Here is a 14,790-nt window from a genome sequence, read left to right on the forward strand (position 1 = left end):
GTGTGACCTTCAGTTATGAATGAATGACCAATGTTTTATATCCTGAAACTCCCACGTTAATACTGTCATTCTAAATAGTATGATCTTTAGTCCCAAAGTTGGGATTTTAGACTGTCTACGTCAGTGGTTCTCAAGTGGGGGTGACTTTGACTAAGTGGGGTCAATGTGGCCATTTCTGGGGACATTGCTGGTTATACCAACTGGAGGGTGCTGCTGCCATCTAGTGAATAGAGGCCAGGAATGCTGCTGAACGTCCTGCAGCACAGGGGCCAGTTCCCACAGCAGAGAATGAAACCCTGGCCTATGTCTAGAAGCATCGGTCACAGGAGGGAAAGCAGCAATTAACTGAATTAGTCTTCAAAAGTAATTCAGATACATCCCCAGCAGGTTTCCCCCTCTGCCCCACCTCCCCCCCTGTTACAATTACAAACAGAAACCACTCGTGTCTGAGAGGCTACATTCCTAGAGTTCTTACACAGACACGTTGGAAGAGGGGATGTAATAAAGACAGTAAACCAGTCATTAAACATCCTTTTTTGTCACCAAATAACGCTTTTGAAGTGAGACTGAAATTAAGTCCAGAGTGAATGAACATAGATCAGTATGTGATAAAAAAAACTCCTTGCACAGGTGCTTGGGTGGCCCAGTCAGTTGGTTTTGGCTCCAGTCTCCGTCTCAGTGTCGTGAGATCGAGCCCCACATCGGGCTCTGCGCTCAGTGCAGAGTCTGCTTGTGACTCTCTCTCCCTGGGACGCCTGGGTGGCTCAGTGGTTGAGTCGGCCTTCAGCTCAGGGCATGATCTGGGGTCCTGGGATCGAGTTCCGCATTGGGCTCCTGCGGGGAGCCTGCTTCTCCCTCTGCCTGTGTCTCTCTGCCTTTCTCTGTGTCTAATAAATAAATAAAGTCCTTTAAAAAAAAAAAAGACTCCCTCTTTTTCTCCCTCTGCCCCTCCCCCAGAAAATAAACAAATAAATCTTTAAAAAAATTCTTGTAAATCTTCAACAGTCTTAGCAAAGTTGTTTCAGAGTTTTCCATCAATCGACCCTGTGAAAATGAAATGCCTTGACCACATGGGACTAAACCCAAAGGAAATTTGCCAGGCAGTCTGAGCTACCAGTTTTATGAAACGCTCCGTATGCCTTCTATACGTTACCTCCAGGCTTCACAGCAATCCTGAAAAGTAGGAATTGAAAGCCCTCCTCCCCTATTTTATAGATGAGGAAACAGGCTCGGAAGTGGTGACTTGTCAAGGTCACGCAGCCCATATAGGGCAGGATTGGGCAGGCCCATCTGATCCCGGGCCCACACTTGTCCACTCTTCCACCCTCACACTCCTGGAACGGAGTTCCCTTTCTGTACATCTGGTATTGCCCCAAAACATTCTTAAGTTAATACCATTAGAAATGAAATTGCATCCGTGACACGGATCCCCAGCTGCAAACACGTCCCAGTCTCTCTGTTACTAACTGTGCGTCCTGATGCTGTTGTGGTTCAGGGATCCAAATGTCCTCCTGTCTGGCTCTTCTCTGAACTTCACTGAGGAAATGGACTAGGTTGGTTAACCGCCTGGATGTTTAGGGGTAGCCATTTAGCTTTTTGCAGCCACAAAACCATTCACGATCTGGCAATGACATGGTAATTAATAAAACCATGCTTTAATTGCTTCTAGGGCTTTTATTCCAACTTACAAATTCCTTTCCTCCTCCTCTGCACTTTTTTTGCCCCAGTCACCCCAGCTTTTTCCCAGCAGGGCAGTCTTTTAAGGACCAGCTGGGGGACTGCTCCTCCATGAATAACCCCCCCATTCCTTCAGATTCTTGCTCATCAGAATTGATCTTTTTTTCTGTGTTTCCACAGGGACTAATTTTACTTATTTTTCTTAAGATTTTATTTTTAAGTTACCCCTACACCCAGCATGGAGCTTGAACTTGCAGCCCCGAGATCAAGAGTCGCGCGCTCCACTGACTGAGCCAGCCAGGCGCCCCTGTATTTCTTTTTGGTATTAATTTCTCTTTTCTGCATATTTTAGTAGCGTTTCCCCTGCTAGAGTGGTGGCTCCCTGAAGGTAGGGAACGGATGATCACTGTCTTCCTTTTGGGTGATTTCTAATTTCCTGTTTCTGAGCCGGTCCCTTGATGCCCAGATGGCACCTGGCCACCCACATACGGTCCTGAAGCAAGAGACCCCATGCACGGCCTAGAGGACAGGCTTAGTTTTCAGGGGCTTGATTTGCAAGACCTCTCGCTGTTCTGCTGAGGTCTGATAGTAGAAAAACAGCGAGCACACGTCGTTAGCATCAGCAGAGGGCACTCTTAAGCAACAATACTCCTGACGATGCACATTCTCACCCTGGGTGCAGACCTGACACTTTTGCAGGTGGGAAACTCGGGTAATCCTCGAAGTCGGCAAGCCATCCCCCTGCTGCCCCTTCAGTAGAACCCGGGAACTGGAACACAAGGGGCACGGACACCTTGACCACAGTTTTTTTTTTTTGTTTGTTTGTTTTTGTTGTTTTTTTAGCCTTGACCACAGTTTTAAGAGATTTAGGTGCTGTCAGCCTGCGATTACGGGAGGAGCCAGCGGTAGGTTGTCTGAAGAGCTTCCACAAAACGTTGAATCCTGAGTGGGGTTGGAAGAGAAAGGGCGTTCCTGGCCTGGCCCTGGGGTTCTAGAAGCAGCTGGAAGTTTCCGAGGGAGTCTGCCATTCAGCTCACATGAGTAGTTAGATGCAGGAATATGATCGGTATCGAGCCTTGATGTGCATGTCAGATATTTTACTCCGAGGGAGAGGAGAATTAGTAGATTTGGGAGACTTTTGTGAATGGGAGCAACAGAAAAATGTAAAAGGAAAATTGCCTAAACTAAGTAAGTTCTTTTCTCTGTAGTTAGACATTGTTGGGTGGAACTCTTCGTGTCCACACCAAGGAAGGATCCTGGGAGCGCCTCCTCTCAGGAACCTGTGGCCCCCTGTCCCTCCACCCGCCTCTTCTCCACCTCCCCCACGACGCATGAGGCCTGTTTTCAGCTTTGTGCACTACAGCGCGAGGACCCTTTCTTTGCCAGAGGTGGCCAGTTCGTCTAAAGCCCTCGCAGTGGGCAGTCCTGGCTGGTTTGCTCTGTCTTATCTTTCTCTCTCTCTTTCATCTCTCCTCGAGAATGAGCAGGGGGAGGGGCAGAGGGAGAGGGAGAGAGAGAATCTCAAGCAGGCTCCACGCCCAGCGCGGAGCCTGACTTGGGGCTCGATCTCATGACCCTGCGATCATGACCTGAGCCTAAATCAAGAGTCAGACGCTTAACCGACTGAGCCACCCAGGTGCCTCAGTCCCGCCTGTTTTTGCAATTCCCATCAGATCTCACAACGCATGTGTTGCTGCCGAGATGGTGAGGCAGCATGAGAGGGTGACGTGATTTTATCTTCAGAGACAACATGTTGATTGAAGTCCTCGCTCTGCTGTTCTTAATGGCGTGACTTAAGCACACTAAGCCACAGCGTTTTCATCCGTGACCTGTAGATCGTAGATTCTCAGAGTCGGGGGCCTTGTCCATGCTGATGTGTCACGGATCTCCACTGCCAGCGCTGTTCTGGAACCTTCGGGGGAGGTTACGCTTTCTTAGGGAAGACAGATGATGAATAACCAAATAATTATATGGTCTAGTGTTCCTTTGGGAAGAAGCTAAGAGGAAGAAACATGTCAGCGTAGGAAGATAAAGACTAGGCCGACCGATGTGACGGGCTGGGTGGGGGCGTCCTCTCTTAGGCGGTGACGTTTGAATGGAGGCCTGAATGAACAGAGGCCTGAGAAGTGAGCCATGAGCATATCGGGAGACACACTTTCCAGGAGGCGTGAGGGAAGACCCACCACGGGATCTCTGCCAGCGGAAGTGTGGCAGCTGTGCCAGTTCTGGAACTTACTGACCACTTGTCATGTGCCGGGAACTTTGCGCACGTTTCCTCACTTCACTTGGTGAGCCCCTCCCCTGGGTCCATGTTGTACATGAAGAAACTGAGCCTCCAAGAAGTCAAAGCACTTGGCTCTGCGTTTCACATGTGGTAAATGGCAAACCTGAGATTCCAACCCGGGCGCCAAAGCCTGAGTGGTTCCCCAAGGCCGGGCCCCGCCAGCAGGGGGCAGTGTGGGGTGGGGAATCCCTCAGGGTTGGCCACCCTGGGCACGGTTGTGGCAGGAAATGGCAAGGCAGGACCCTTAAAGCTCCCAGTGGAGCTTTAAAATAGTTGGCTGAATACCTAAACCATTTGGTTATCTTTTTTCTTTTCCACGTTGTTTATCTTTTCCTTTTTTTTTTATCTCTTCCTTTTTTTGTTAAACCCACCCATTGGCACTTGTGAAGGTGTTTATGTGGGGTCGGGATTGAATGAGCTTATTTTAGTGGGGTGATATTGCAGATTTCTCCGCAATTGCCCAAGTAAGTAAAACATTTTTTGTAAAATAACGTGGGTCCTTAATTGTATGGATCCGAACATTACATTTCTAGCCTTGAAGACCTGCTAGCTGCTTCTATTATGCAATATGCTCCTTGCTGGCCTCTCTCCACAGCCATGGCCTCCACCCCTGTTTGCATTTTACTTCAGGGTAAAATGCAAACTCCTCGGTATGCTGTGCAAAGCCTTTCATGACGTGGCCCCACCTACCTTTCCAGGCTTGTGTCTGCTTGCTCACGGGGCCCCTTTATTCCTAAGGAGACTTGGAGCTCTCCCAACATGCCACACTACTTCACCTATAGCGCCCTGACTTCTGCTGTTTCACTGCCCTTCCTGTTTATGCTGGGCCACACTTGTCCTTCCTAACCCGAGTGTCACCTCCCATAGATAATCGTCCTGACTTCTTCGAGTGAGGAGTGAACTTCCGCTTCCGGGGGCACCATGGCTCCTCTGCAGACCTTCATCTTAACACTCACCCTCACTGCATTATAATGATCTGCAAATGCCTTGGGGACGAGGACGCATTTGATTCCTTATATGGTGTGCCTCTATCTTGCAGCCCCCTGGAAATGCTCCACAATGTTTGATGAAAGAGATTGTCAGGCCCCAAGGCAAGTCAGGCCACTGTGGCTTACTTGCTCCTCTTTCTTTCTCTCCCCCTAGAGAAAGCAGATTGGTAGATAGAATTTCAGGAAAATGCCCAACTCCCATCTGGGAATGTTCCAAGCCTTATCATTGTCTTCATCATTTTGCAACATCTTTAGTTATTGCCAATATGTTGAGTTTGTAATAGAAAATATTAAAACAAAAGCCATCCATCCAATAGAATGTTGTCCCTCCACTTACCTGAAATGGGTACTGTCTCTCCACAGGGGTCTGCTCCTCGAGATTTACTTTCTCCACACATCTGATTTTCTTAATCTCAATTGATCCTTTTTTGCTGCCTCTTTTCTGAATTAAAAACCAAAATATAAGATGCGTAATGCGATGCACAATGGTACACAAAGAAAAGCGTAAAGTAAGGGAGATGGAGAGATGGGATGGGTATGTGAGAATTCTTCCAATTATTCCTTCAGAGTCAAAACCCAGTGGCAACAGAATATATTTTCGAGTGTGGGCACAAACTAATATGCTCCTCCAAAAGCAAGTCGAGAAGCAGCAATTAATTTTATTTTAATAACCTTGAAACATATTTCCATCACCTGCCATGTGCTTAGTCTATGGAAAATCAGGATTTAACTCCAGAAAGCATCTTTTAAATTTTTTTTAGGGGTCGGGAAGGACAGAGAGAGGGAGAGAGAGAATCCCAAGCAGGCTCCATGCCCAACACAGAGCTGGATGCCATGCTTGATCTCACAACCCTGAGATCTGGACCCAAGTCAGAGGCTTAACCAACTGAGCCCCCCAGAAAGCATTTTAATTTTGTTTCAATTTTAGGACAGTATTTTAGGATTTCTACTCTGCTAGATTTCTCAGTTGTATAGAAATAGTTTGATTTCCAGCATGGTGTTAAGGCAGTGTTTCTTATCTTCAGCACTATTTGGGGGCAGATAACTCTTTGTGATGGGGGCCGTTCTGTACATTATAGGAGGCTTAGCAGCATCCCTGGCCTCTACCCACTAGATGCCAGTAGCACACTACACCCCCCCCTCCAAATTATGATAACCAAAAATGCCCTCTCGGGGGCCAGATTACCCTCAGTCGAGAACCAGTGTTCTAAAGTTACAAATTGCCTTAGTAAAGTTAGCCAATATTGTAAAACCTTTTATCTTGAATTAATCCTACCTTCGTTAAGAAAAGACAATGTAATAAGTGAAGGCAGGTTGATCTTTACTGTGTGAGCTAAGAAACCTGACATTGTTTCACTGTAATTCAGCACTTTGTGGAGACTCAAGAAAAATAAATAGTACAAAAACAATGGAACAAGTAGGGTCTCACCATTTTGTCATATTCATAGTAGGAGAGATTTGTTTTGGTTAAAACAAAAAGCCTCTCTTTGTAATTGCTTGGCGACATTTTCTTTTTTTGCTGTGACCTTTTGAGAAGAAGTTCTTCTAGAATGGATTTTGTGTCCATATTGTCGTCCTAAATCAAATAAAATAATGAGAATGAGTGTTTGCGGCACCTAGCTACATTCTCTTTTAGCCTTCAGAATTTTTAGTCAACTATTTCTCATTCAGGGATAATCTAAATAATATAATTCTTAAAAATCAGATTTAGAGTTAGAGAGGAAATTTTAACTAAGCAGATTCTTAACAACACTTACATCTGTATTTTATTCCTACAGCCTTGGCTCTGATTTTTTTTTTAAAGATTTTATTTATTTATTCATGAGAGACACACACACACACAGAGGCAGAGACACAGGCAGAGGGAGAAGCAGGCTCCCCCCCCGCCCCCCGCCACCTACCCCGGGGAGCCCTATGTGGGACTCAATCCTAGGACCCGGGGGATCACATCCTGAACCAAAGGCAGACGCTCAACCACTGAGCCACCCAGGTGGCCCAGCTCTGACTTTTATAAATAGTGTTGATTTGTTTACAGCATCTTATGTATTTTTACTCGCCTCCCACTTTGGATCATAAATTCACCATCTTTGCACTACCCTCCAGACCACCTTATCGAAATTCTCCTTATTCCTTAAACATTCTATAGGCATTTGTTGAATCAGATTATATATGATCAAACTTTGAAATATTTGAACTCCAGACAGCTCACTATATCTGAAGGGACTGATCAACAAATTTCTCTCCACTAATGTGTCTGGCTGTCTGACCAAATCCTCCAGACCACTGTGAGACTCTGCTATCATTGTAAGTGATACCCACAGTTCCTGATCGTGATCAGATCTTTAACATAAAGGACACGAGTATACTTTTCAATATTTCTGAGCACAGAACATTTAAAAATGCTATCGACATCCGTTTTAAAGAATTGAAAAAAAAATTGGCGCCTTACAAAACAAGAACACTCTTGCTTTTCCTTCCAGAGCCATGGAAAACATTAAAGCTTAAGGTATCTCTAGAAAATAAGTCCATCAATTTTCTGGTTCTACTAAGACTGTCGCTTCAACCCTCAGTTCGATATTAAGTCTGGAAAGGAAAAGTAATGTTAAAAAAAAAAGGAATGTTAATTGGTAGGTCACAAGAGAGAAACTTTCCTATGTTCTTCTTCACTTTGTGAAATCACATGAGTACTAGCAGTCAGATGTTCAATAATTTCTACCTCTCTTTGTTTACTGATAATCTGAATGTCATTAACTTTACTCACCTTGCATTCAATCAGGATCAGCTGGAGTTTGCTTATGGGTCCTTAACTTCAACTCTCAAGCTCTAAGCCAAAAGTTGCTGCTCTGAGGTACTCATATTCCCTCTGGCTATGCCAGGATCATGCATTACAAAGAAGATATTTGCATCCTATTTATCACTCTCCATCCGGAAGCATCCACATAGGCGTTGCTCTGTGTGGATGCGGGTGGGAGGGTACGTGAACCTGTCCAATCACTAAAAGTCACTTCTCACTGGCCTTGAGCGTGACAGGCCTACAATGGCAGGGAAGTGGGAGGGAAGGGAGACACATTGGATAAACCATGGTCAAGTCCAGCCAGCTTCCCTCCTGATGTAGACCATAACATTCTAGAAACAGGAATCAAGAAAATCAGCTTATGTTCATTATTTATACAGATGAAGTGACTCAAATGTTCTCCAAGGGCATCATTTGATTTAGAGGCAGAAGTAATGGAGATCTTATCCATTACAAATCTTATCCATTACTTTTTGTTTTGAATATTGTTTTATCTAGGAAAAAAAGGATAAATCCTTTGGGAAAGTAGAATGGATTTCTTTTGAGCACAGTGGGTGCTATTTGTCGTGGTCACTGGTTTCTTGGCCTCCAGACTCAAAGATGGGCAGAGGCTGGGGGGCTTAGGTAAACCCAGCAGGATCTGGGAAGTCAGGTAACACGTCTTCGTTAGAAACTCTACAAATGCGCCTGTTCAGAGAAGATGATTTTCTACATCCAAAGTCTATGGCCGGAAGAGAATTTCCTTGAAGACTTACTGAAACTGTGGAGGGTCTAGTTTTTTTGAGGTACATTCCCCTTTTGGGGAGCCATACCACATTGGGCACTTGTGGTAAGTTTTAAGATACTTTTGTCTTTTACATCCCTGCATTTAAAAATTTTACTAACAAAGGGTATAAAGAAAACTGTGAAAACTTTTATCAAACGTCTTTTATATCCACTGCTAGAACAGGACTCCTCAAAGCGGAATGCTAGTTAAATAGATCTGGTTAGTTGAATAGAACGTTTACTTTTCAAAAAGAAAAGAAGAAAAAGAAAGTTTACTCTTCAAAACTTTGTCAGGTACTGAATAAACTCATAACGTTAAAAGCACCGTTTTAAAAAATGCAAATCCTAACGTCCCAGATAGTAAGCAAACTGTCCCAGTACCGCATGATCATACACACACTTCTGTTTATAGAACATTTATATTCATTGCATTAAAGATTTGGGGGGATTTTATCTAAAAATTAATCTGGTGAGTCACAGAAACTGTTGACAAATGAAATTCACAAAGTTGCTTCTGTATATTAAAGGGAAGAACATTGGCCAGACAGGAAAAGTAGCAAGTCCTTGAGCACATTTTCTTGTAAGTCTCCAGGGCTTTATGCATGTTGTTGCATCCGATGCGATATAATCTGTCAAATTTCAATAAAGTTGTTCATTCCAAAGTCCCGCCTTTTTAAAAAATATTTATTTGAAAGAGAGCTCGAGCAGGGGGAGCAGCAGACAGAGGCAGAGGGAGAAGCAGGTCCCCTGCTGAACAAGGAGCCCAATGTGAGGCTTGATCCCAGGCCCCTGGGGTCATGACCTGAGCCAAAGGCAGATGCTGAACCCACTGAGCCACCCAGGCGCCCCTGTTCTCATGTAACACACACATGTCTTTGGAGACCTTCAAACTTCTACTCCCTCAGCTGGACCCCGGAGCTTCCTAACAAACTTGAAGAACACCGTTTTGATGACTCACGTTTTGTCTCGTCCAGATCAGTTTCTTCTAAGACAGTACCTGGCTCCAGCCTTTCTACCTCTGTTTGCTTCTCTCCCTTCCTTGTACTTCTCTCTTCTGCTACATCAGCCTAGATTCTAAACTGAAGGCATTCTTAAGGTCTCCCCTGGTACAGGAAGAGGTAATCGGTGATGCTTAATTTTTAGAAACATAATATTTCCTCCCTGTATTAGGACAATAAGTCAACAGGCTCCACTGTTGAGTCAAATGCCTGTCCAACAGCTAGCAAATTCGGCTCTGCCTACCCATGCCTAAGGAATACTCAGTGGGAAGATAAAAACAAAACAGAACCAAAAAAAAAAAAAACCCACACAAAACTTTTGAAATGAAATGAGATCCTAAAGCTGGTGGTATTAGCCAGAAATCTATTTCCATAGAGAAGTTGGCAGAATTTGGCTGGGCTCTCACATTACCGTCTACATGAAACAGGCACATCAATTTGCTTACCAAATAGGCGGGCTGCCCATTTCCATAAGCACATGAAACTAGAAGGAGATTAAAGTGAGGGGAGGCAAAAACAAAGAAACAAAACAAAACAAAAAAAACTGGCAGAAATCGATATAGTAGAGGCGCCTGGGGGGCTCACTCGAGTAAGCATCTGCTTTCGGCTCAGGTCATGATCCCGGGGTCCTGAGATCGAGTCCCCGGCTCGGTGGTTGGGCTCCTTGCTCATCTGGGAACCTGCTTCTCCCTCCCCCTCTGCCCCGCCCCCTGCTCGTGCGTGCTCCCCCCCCTTTTTCTCAAATACATAAATAAATAATCTTTAAACAAATTTTAGGTTTTAAAAAAAGAAACCAATATAGCATTTTCTCTAAGGATGCCAGCAACCATCAGGTAACCTATCACATAAGTAAAAGGTGAATGCTAAATTAACACGACTTGGAATCACCAGGATCGGTGAGCATCCGTAAGGAAGCGTGACCAGGAGAGCAAGGAGTTCAACCCTGCAGGCCCAGCACACTCGATTCTGAGCCCGCGGCGGGCCGGACCTCGAGTCAGTGGTTCCAGAACCGAGAGGATCAGCTCTCCACTGCCCGGGTGACAAGGAGCAGACCCGAGAGATGGGTCTCATACCTAATTAACGTGCAGGGTGGCTGGAGGGGCGGAGGCTGGGGGTGGAGGGTGGACTCAGAAGGCGTGGCGGACTTTACACGACTGTCATTTGGGAGCTGGGTCACCCCGATCGAGCCCCTTCCCTGCGCTAAGCTTCAATTTTCCGGATCTGTAAGATAAGATGGGTTATACAGCTCTCTCACTTTCTGGGGCTTGAATGAGAAAGCTTATGTAAACGTTCTGGGTGCGCCCTGGGCGCTGAACCACGATTGAAAAAGAAGAGGGGGGAAAGAAACAACTCGAATGTTAGAGCAGAGTCCATGTTCTCTTTGCCCCGAAAGGCCCAGGGAAGGAGAGTTGTTTCTTTTTTCTTAAGATAATCAAGAAAGACATTATGGAAGGAAGGGTGTTAAAACTAGGTCTTGAAGGATATGAGTGATGGTAGCAATAATGATCCTAGCTGACATTTAAGGAAGACTTGCCTTGTGCCGGGCACTATTTAAAGCACCTTAAAAATATGCATTCATTTACTCCAGCGGGGGGGAGGGGTAGGCCACCCCCCCCCACACACACCATCCTGTGGGGTATGTCCTAATTCAGTCACCTTATGGGGCGGTTAGGAAAAAAGCAACAAGTGATAAATCCATGTCCTAATTCCTTATGCTGAATTAGTAACACACAGCACTGCTTTGGGTGATACAGGCTGGTGTGGGCAAAAGCACCAAGATGGTGGGTTCAAATCCCTGTTCCATCTCTGTGCACCCCGGCATGTCACTCAGCCCTGCTAAAGCCCAGCTTCCCCATCTGTAAAGGGAGGAAAATAGTAACCACCTGGAGGGGTTCTGAGGAGTCAAGAGAAGATGGCAGTAGGATGCCCAGCACGCTCGCAGATGTTCCCAAATTCTATACCCCTTCCCCTCATCACTCCATAGGTAAAGTCAAAAAAAAAAAAAAAAAAAAAGGACCATAGGAAAAGTTAAAAACTCAAGATGATGAAATGACCCTCGAGGATAATATTTCAGTCTTCACCCCTCTTACCCGGGTCCTGGGGATGGGCGATCACGGGAGGCAGGAAGATGCCCCACGCACTCTCTTGTCAGCAAGCACCTGCCCTGTGCGTCTGGTACAAGCTTTCAATCCTGGGACTGCTTTCCTTAGAATCAGGTTGAAGCAGCCCCTTCCCGCCTGTGTTTTTGTGCCACTAGGTTTTTTGCAAATCAGTGATACGTGGCTGCTACTGCAGGAGTGGTCCGTGGACTGGAGTATCAGCGTGGCCCGGGAGCTCGAGAGACACGCAGACCCTCAGTTCCCCCCCAGACCTGGTGCATCGGAATCTGCATTTTGGCGAGGTCCCCAGGCACCTCACGTGCTCATGAGAGCTTGGAAAGCCCTGCCCTAGACCACGATACCCTTGTACTACTTCTTAAACCCAGTGAAATTACCGTGGGCTGCAAGAATTTTCTAAGGTATCTGGCCGTGACCGTAACCGAAAGGCTCACCTGCCCCATCTTCCCATCACCACCTAAAATCCACCCCCACCCCGAAACCCCAGACTCTGGAAGACTTCAGGAACCTGAGAACGAGCACTCGTAGTGAAACGAACAGCATAAAAACCCAGGTAAATAAAAGAGGGTCAGAATGACACTTCTCTGGCTTTTCGGAAGCAGTTAGGAAGCCAACATGCAAAGTCACGGAGGGGCAATGCCTGCAGAGTAGTACGGAGAAAGCCAGCAGAGGAAGCACCCGGGGCTGGCTGGAGCCCACGGCCGTGTACACACCACCTGACAGCTCCCCTGAACGAGATTTTGAGCTGGGGTGGGGGTGGGGGGGTGACAGTAAAACCGCAGCGGGCCTCCCAATTACACGGTCTCATCCAAAGTCCCCGGAGGAGCCCCAGCAACGTCATATGCATCACTCTGAACCTGTCAGCCTGTCGGCTATGACCTCGTGTGGCCACCTGCCGCTGCAACGCACCATTGTGGCTCTCGATCGGCCGCCGGGGGTCCACCGCCGAGGGGTCAGTCTGCTCTTGCACGCACACAGGCGCGGCTGCCCTCCTTCCTTCCAGCGGCAGCGGACCGTCTCACATTTTCCCGGCGGCTGGGTCCGAAATGGCTACATTACTCAGTGCCCCCAAAACGTTTATTGTCCTGCAAGGGCCTTACACAATCCCACAGGAAACCACGCTCAGCACTTAGCCAACACTTGTTGATCTGATTGAATGCAACACAAACGGAGACAAAAGCGTGTTTCATAAAGGTTCCAATTTTGATAACCACAGCGCCTGCTTTTCCCGGGCAGCCCTCGGGTTCGTGCGATAACCCTGCCTTTGTTTAGAGAGCTCTGCGCTGGGAAGGACAAGAAACGAGCTCGGCAAAAGCCCGCTTCTGACGCTGACTTCTCCCACGAGCCAGGAAACCATGAGGTAACGCCAAAGAGCGCAGAGAATAAGCAATGAACACTGCAGCTCACCGCTGGCCGGAGGGGGGCCGGGGGGTGGCAGAGAAGGACGGCAGTGTGCCCGAAAAGGAACACATGGGACAATTATTCAGGGAGTCCCCAAGTGGAAAAGGGATCGCTCTGGCTAACGTGCCAGGCACCCAGATTGCGGTGAAGGAGCGTGAGTCCCTGGACATCGTCAGGACAGTATGACCTCTCTTGGCCCTCCTCGTGCCACCCTCCTCTCCGGTCCCCACTGACGGGCCATCTGTAATACGTCTACTGAGTTCTTCGAGGCTCTGCTCTCCACCGCCAACCCCCCCCCCCCCATCATCCCTCTGCTATGCAGGGACACGCCGTATCAACTCACACGTGGTCGGCTACGTGAGCCTATTTGGAAACATCTATGGGGTGATGAAATCTTGGGCTGGCCGCGGGGAGCGAAGCTACCGACTCTCCAAGGGGTGGTCTGTTGAGCGGACGCGTCCTGCCCAGAACCTACCATGTGCCAAGGGCTCCGCGAGGGGCTGCAGACCGTAGTAGGCCGGGCAGGGGCAGCCCGCACCTTCCAGGGCCTTCTGTCGGCTGCAGGCAGAGAACCCCAAGGGAAGGTCTAGCTGAGTAGAGCGCGTGGAAAACAGCTTGGCCGAGGCGCTGTTGACGTTTCTGCTTGAAACCCGCGTGGTTCGGGAAGGGGCAAAGAGCCCTTCGGAAGAATTCGCAAGAGGGGAGCTTACACCCTGAGAGCAAATGAGTCGCGGCTGGAGCCCCAGTAGCTCTTCGGGCTCTGGGAAGGCAGTAGGCAGTCATGCCAGAAACTCGGGGTGAAGCCGAGGACCGTGGCGCCGCTACTTGGCCACATGGGTTGATGCTACGCTCTGCGATGTGTATTTAACTCCACTGTTTAAACATGGTCCCCTGGCAGGAGACCAATTCTAGAAGGGACTGTCAATTTCGGGGTGGGGAAGGAGGTAGTGGTAGCGCCCTGGAAACACCTGGGCACAGTCTCTTAGGATCCCCATCCCTTCTGGGGCCTTGAGAGACTCCAGGGCAGCAGGGAGGGGTGGCTTCCTCCGAGTCAAGTGTCATAGATTTATTGACTTACTCCATTCATTCCCTTCCTCGGCCGCTTCGCCCCAACCTTCCCTTGGCTCTGGAAGGCATTTTCCGTGCCTTCAGTGTGATTCTAACCCGTTGTTGGCAACCTGCTGCTTCGATCACATGATTTAATTTGTTCCAGTTATAGCCTACATGGTCACCTGTACCCGGTGAGACCCTTAGGAATGTTCCCTAAAGCTTGTTCACGCAAGTCGTTAACAGGCGATGAGCTTCTGCAGGGATGCAGGAGATAATTCGACTTCCTGAGGTAAACAAGCTTGTCCACTTGGGAGGAGTAGCGCTCATCTTTAGCTAAGAAAGAACCTGAAAGGATCCATTGTGTGTGTGTGTGTGTGTGTGTGTGTGTGTGTGTGTGTGTGAGAGAGAGAGAGAGAGAGAGAGAGAGCGCGCACCACCTCTACTGCTACTTGCTGGTCTAAGTCGCCACCATCCCTCACCTGCAATGTCGCCCCTGCCTCCTGGCTGCTATCCCTGCTTCGGCTCTTGCTCCTGGAGGTCTGTTCTCCACTGGCTAGCCAGAGCGATTCTTTCACAAGCGACTCGAATCCTGCCACTCGCCCAGTCTGAACTCTCCATTGGTCCCCCCTTTTCTGGTCCCGGAGTGCGGTCTCTAACATCATCTCATCATGATTCTCCTAAAGCTGGCCTCCTCGCTACTCCTACACTATTCTAA

The 14,790-nt window shown here is 47.7% G+C and overlaps 1 protein-coding gene and 1 long non-coding RNA gene across 7 annotated transcripts in view; one reads left to right on the forward strand and one right to left on the reverse strand.

Annotated features, from left to right (window-relative positions):
• Positions 1-14,790, forward strand: part of PIR (pirin) — a 158,448-nt gene that overhangs the window by 31,711 nt on the left and 111,947 nt on the right. The window lies entirely within an intron of this gene.
• On the reverse strand, positions 5,269-12,785 carry LOC140627976 (uncharacterized). The gene is made up of 3 exons (XR_012026444.1): positions 12,534-12,785; positions 6,380-6,526; positions 5,269-5,392 (listed from the first exon to the last, which is right to left on the reverse strand). It is a non-coding gene; the product is annotated as an uncharacterized lncRNA (long non-coding RNA).

This window comes from Canis lupus, chromosome X (genome assembly GCF_048164855.1).
Source record: "Canis lupus baileyi chromosome X, mCanLup2.hap1, whole genome shotgun sequence".
Lineage (NCBI taxonomy): Eukaryota > Metazoa > Chordata > Mammalia > Carnivora > Canidae > Canis > Canis lupus.